Source organism: Salarias fasciatus, chromosome 7 (assembly GCF_902148845.1).
Source record: "Salarias fasciatus chromosome 7, fSalaFa1.1, whole genome shotgun sequence".
In the NCBI taxonomy this organism is placed as follows: Eukaryota; Metazoa; Chordata; class Actinopteri; order Blenniiformes; family Blenniidae; genus Salarias; species Salarias fasciatus.
Window position 1 is genome coordinate 9,623,188 of NC_043751.1, and position 6,308 is coordinate 9,629,495.

Genomic DNA, 6,308 nt, shown 5'->3' on the forward strand with positions numbered 1-6,308 from the left:
CTCTCTCTCTCTCTCTCTCTCTCCTCTCTCTCTCTCTCTCTCTCTCTCTCCTCATGCCTGGTTCTGTTTACTATTTCCCTCTTTCTTTCTTCCTTTGCTTCCTTCCCTCCTTCCAGCAGCTGCTTTTTGCACTTTCCTCTTTGTTGCGCCACTTTCTGCCTTTATTAATGCACCATTCATTGCTCCAGGTGTACACAGCTCCTTACTTTTACTTATTTTTAAGAAATGCATGAACATCTCTTACGTTTTGCAAATGCAAGGACTTTTTCATTTTAAATAGCTCGTGTTAGAGAAACATCAAGTTTTAGCCTCACGACATTGAATGCTCATAACTTTCAGGCATGCAAAGTTGCAGTGACAAATATTTACATACAGCAGTCTGAAAATCAGGAACGTTTGCTCATTTGCTTTAACCAAAATCTGAGAAAGATAAATCCATCAAGATTCACGATCAATAAATAAAGATTTCCTGCTAGTTCGTCACACACAGATAAAACCATGCAGTGCACAAAACGTAGGGACATTTTTTTAGCAGATTATTTGTTGCAATACTTCTCAGCAACAAAACTTCTAGCATCGGAAAGCCTGATTACCGTATTTCTCTTTAATAGCACACCACGTTGTTTGGGAGCATGCATTTGTGGGATGAACAGTAGATGTGGATTGCAGCCATGAAAAATGTTCCAAATCTTCTCTGCCAAACAACTTTTCGTTTTAGTTTTAGAAAGAAAATAATCAAGCTTATCAGTGATTATAGATTCATAGCAAATCTGCAACGAAAAAGAATCTACCAAACAAACATCCTCAGTTGATAAATAAAGACACAGATTTCCTGTAAATCAGTGTTCATGTGCAGTTTCTGATATGCTAGTAATCCTTCACTAATTGGAAATGTGAGCATCTGAAAGAGCTGGGAAATATAGCAGAGGCGATGCGCTGCGCTGCCAAATGTGCTAAATTTATCAGCATTTTGTCAAATAATTTCCAATTGGCTCGTCTAGCGTTCTAATAAACAACACTGAGGGTTTGAATTAACGCCACGACGAGAGCAAATGGATTTCCAAAAGTAGCTCAGAAAATCATAGAACATATGCAAAATGAAAACAAAACCCACCTCCTGGCGATATACAACGTTCACCACTCATCTGTGCTGAGCCGAGCACGCACACACACACACACACACACACACACACACACACACACACACACGCTCTTCTTCACTCTGTCATGCACATTTGGCCGTGGCCCTCAAGCCAAATGAATTTACCTATAATGAGATCCAGACAGGCTGCAGCAGTGGAGGCTGACAGCTAACAGTGCAGATTAGTGATCATTTCCCCTCCATTGTTCATTTCCTCCCCTCCCCTCCCTCCGCAGACTCCATTTCTCTCTTTCTGTTTACTGCTAATGAACAGTGGCTCTCCTGCTATAAACAGCATCGCAGCCATAACGCCACCACCTCCGATTTTATCACTGTACCCTTCACAACGCGCGCTCTTTGTTTGTCATCCCGTCTCTCACCTTTTCTTCCCCTCCATATCTCTCTGTCTCGCTCTCTCTCACACACGCTTTCAGCAGCAACAGTATCACATCTGGAAACTTCTGTGCCGAGGACGTAATGAGCCAGAAATGTGAGGTGTGTCGTGGTGAAGGTCTGAAAACATGCCAGCAGAGAGAGAGAGAGAGAGAGAGCGAGAGGAAAGAGGGGCCTGGCCTAACCGCTCACTGGCCCGGTTGGAGGATATTGCTATCACAGTGCTGTCAGAGAGCAGGAAGTGCTTTGCAGACATTCAGACATGCACAAATATTGCTCTCATGTGCAACTCAGGCAACATCCAGAAGAGGAAATGTCACAAAAAAAAGCAGAAGTTTACGTTACGAAAATAGAAAGAGGCAGAACGCCTGCGTGTGTCTGCGTATCAGCATGTACTCGTTTGTACCTGTGATAAACAGCGAGCGATTTCTCAGAGTCAGGAAACAAGAAACGGGGGGATAAAAGCCGCCAGATTGTAAAGAGTGACGTCTGCTTTAAAGCACTTGCTTTCACTTCCGCGGAGGTTTCCTAAGGCTGCAGTAATCCTCAGACAAGGAGCCCGAGCAAGGAGACGTCTTTCAGCCAGAAATTATCCTGTAGCCTTTCTTTACCACAAATAACAACACCCCCCTTCCCACACACACACACACACACACACACACACACACACACACACACACACACACACACATGCACAGGACGCGATGGAGCTGGCTGACAGCAAATGACAAGGTGTTGATAATGAGCCGACAATGTCTGGCTTCAATCCACAAGTGTCACTGGAGCGTGGCAGCAGCAGAGCGAGCGCAGACGCCGTCCAGCTCGAGTCAAAATAGTTCAGTGTTTGGTTTAAAATGCCGGCTGAACCAGATGAATGGTATGCGAGTGTCCCTGAACAACCCTCACACTCAGCCGTGGAGGTGTGTGTGTGTGTGTGTGTGTGTGTGTGTGTGTGTGTGTGTGTGTGTGTGTATGTGTGTGTGTGTGTGGCGGCCCGATCTGAATGAACTCCTGAATGCAGCTCAGTCGGAGTCCACACTGACAGCCACTCACATTTTTTATTTTCTTTTGTGAGACTCTACATGCATTGCATGAGAAGGAATATTAATGGAGTGAGGCCTGGTCAGTCTGCAGTAGGAGTGTGTTAGAGATGAGCTGTGTGTGTGTGTTCTGTCCCAGTCCGCTGAGACTGAGGTCATATGAAGGGAATCTCTCCAATCTGTTCATACTACACTCTTTGTTTTGTACAAATCCAACAAGTCTGACACACGACGCCCTCGGCTGCAGCTCGGACCTCAGGAATGTGAGCCCGCAACTGACATGCAGCACAAACGAAGAAGCCAGAGGCCCGTAATCTCCTTTCTCTTAGGCATTTGCAGTTTCCGCCTGCGTATCTGTGGTTTTACATTCAGAATCTTTTGTTCGCATAATCTTGAGTGACGCAATGCTGAAATAGGATCTACATAAAAATGTGCATCATGAAGCCGAGGAGTCTGTGCAGTGGTGGATGATTCTAACTGTGTTATTGGCATAGCTTTAACAATGAGAGAAAAAAAAAGCAGCTAATCCATGAGCCTGACCTCCATATTGGTCCATAGTGAGATGTAGTCAACTGATGACCATTCGATGATGTGTCCTCAGAAGATAAATCATATTGACTTTGAAAAAATGGGATAGCTGTGGATCTTAATGCATTTCCAGTGAGGTGCTGCACTCTGTTCTGTCCTACAAAGTGTGTTGTCTGATGCTGTCTGGACACTTGAAGGCTGCCTTCATCAGTCTGTGTGAATCTGCCTAAATGAGCTGACAGCTTCATTTTCGATTGTCTTATGGAATGGGCCTGAAGTTATGTGTCAGATTGAAACATCAGTTCTACGTGTAATTAATTAGTAATGAATTATGTGAACTGCGTAGTCCTGAAGGGAGCAAAATCTTAAATACATCTGGTGGTAAAACTATACTCTTCCTTTAAGATGTGCAGCGGTGATTGTTTTAAAAGTGGTAAAAGGAGAAATACTCCTGCATTATTACTTATTTTATAAAACACAAATGAGTTCAGGGAAGTAAAAAGTTGAAAGTGGAAGTGTTTCACGGCTGTTTTTCATTGTTTTTGGGAACAATGTCAGACATTTCTCTTGAATAAGTCATGGTATTCAGTTCACCCTCAGTTGTATGTCGTGTAATGTGTTACGGTAATACTGCTATACTTGAAATTAGTAAAGCAAGATGAATGAATGAAGATTAAAATCTGCTTGTAAGCGACTGGTCTGGTAGTCAATGAGCTGCAGAGCTGCTGTCTCTCTCTGTTAGGCTCTGTAAGATGATCATTAGCTTTAACGTGGAATTATTATATAAGATGTGATCTCAGGTTTGGCTCATCGCAGAGGCTGTTTTACTAAACGTCTGTGTAAACTGACTCAGTCACTACATTCAGTGAAATTTGATCTCAAGAGAGACGGAGCAGTAAATAATTACATGATAGTTATCAAATAACTACAACTTTAAATCTCTTTGTTTTAGTTTTACAGCATCATGCGAACTGAACTGTAAAGAAAATAAGTTATACCTCTGAGCATCAATAAATATATTACAGCTAATTCTTCACAGCTGACATATTTCATGCTGTGGGCTGGATTAGACTCTGTCGGGCCAGTTCTGACCCACACAGTGCAGACCCATCGGCTGACATGTGGAAACAGCACTGCAGTAAGACGGCGGCGTGCTCGAGTAAACTGAGGGGGACGATCTGAAACAGTGGGATAAGTTTATGCTTTTATTTGAAGTAATTAGTAAAGTAACTGAACCATTCTCATAGTCGTTGTCGTCTGGTCCACTCATCTTTTAATCCTGTCTCATCCACATTAGAGGATGCAGCCTCCTCGAGCTAACACCAGGCAGAAAGCGAAGTGCGCCGCCGGCGGGGCGCCAGTCCTCCACGAGGCTGATGCCAGAGGAGAGATAATCCATGCTCTCATATATTCATGCCTAATTTGAAGCCACTCGTCACCCTCGTAAGCATGTCTTTGGATTGTGGAAGGAATTTGGATTAACTCAAGAAAACTTCTATAGACGCCAGGAGAAATCCCACCAAGGAACATAGGAAGCCTTAAAACCTGGGTTCCTCACAATGTGAGACAAGACAGCTTACCGCTGTTTCACCATGCCGCCCATTTTGAAAACACACACACTAACATAAAATACAGGAAAAAAGTACTAATATTTCTATATCAATGTTAAGAGCTAAATAAAAAATCATGAGAAAAAGAAAGATTGTGTCAAATGCAGGAACAAGAAACATAATCAAGCATATTAATCAAACATTTGTCACTTTTTTCACATCCTGATCCTAAATGAACTTGTTTGTGACCATGGGAAAGCAGTTATTCAGTGTCTGAGTGTATTGTCTGCTCTGCAGTGCGCAGTGTGCTTTTAGTGAGCGGATCCAGGTGATTCACAACAGGCACAAAGAGAAAAGGCAGCTGTGGAAAAGACGGCAACGCGAGTCCAAAAACATGCTGCTGAATCGGTGGTGAATTGAGACCCGATCAAATGTAACTATGGAATAAAAAGACTTAAGGATCAATAAATCAATGAGATATGTCACGTGTGCAGAGAAACAGTGAAGCACAATGAAAACACGATCCAATAAATTGCCTTTTCTTCAGTAACCACATAACAAATAAACATGCCACAAGTGATTGAATCATATAATTACGGTCAAGTAGCAAAAAAACCTCTCCACAACCATTCATCCCGACATAATTTGCTTGTGGATCCACCAGAGGGATCAACAGGCTGTACAATTACTCTGCAGCGACAGTGTATCATTGTCATTGTCAGCTGGCCGTGTAATGGAGCCTCAACGCGATAAAAGACAGTGAGTCACCCCACAATCCACTTTACACCGCTGGGTTGCCAGCCTTTAACTCCCAGCATCTCTGTGGCCCTCCACGGTTGCCTAGCAACTACAGGAAATTGGAAGTGCCTTTGAATTAGGGCGTTTTTTAAGAGGTGATTTATATGAAGACCTTGATGATAAATGTGTCCATAAATCTGGAATTTTCTACCGGCTATTTCAAGGTATTCATCACTGTAACTTTGAATTCTGGTCACAGGCGCAGCGGTTTCACAGTGCTGCAGAGACATGAGACGGCGGCTCGTGACTGGATGCAGGCGACACGGTCGGCCACAACATTATGACCAGAAGACAGTGCCGCGTTTATCCTATGATCCTAAACCAAGGCCTTCTGGGAATACTGTTACCATCCAAGAGTACACTGTCAGCAATAATGCAAAGTATAGGCTGAGCTTGTGAATAATCAAATTCTCTTCTTCCATTGCTCTTCGGTCCAGTTCTGAAACCCACCACCCTCAACCTGTCTCCTGCATTGTTCTGTCAGAGTCTATTTGTAATAACTTGAGTTGCTTTAACTAATCTGTTTTATCAGTTCACACTCTCAGTTTTTACTCCCAGCATGCACCGATTCCTTTCTTTTCCTCCCTTGAACCACTTTGGGTAAATGCTGAGTTTCCCACCCACACACTGCTGCCAGGGTGAGAATCGGTGATATTTACACCTGTCAGTGGTCTTAATGTTAAGGCTGATCCGGCTTACGTTTTCATGTTAAAGCACAGGAAGTGCGCATGATCCGTTTCTATGACAGCATAAACAGGAAGCGGGAAGGGCCCGGCGCTGCCAGAGGAGTGTGCGTAAATCAGAGTGGAAGTGCCCGAGAGGTCAGAACTTTCCCAGAATTTTTCAGTTCATGCAAGA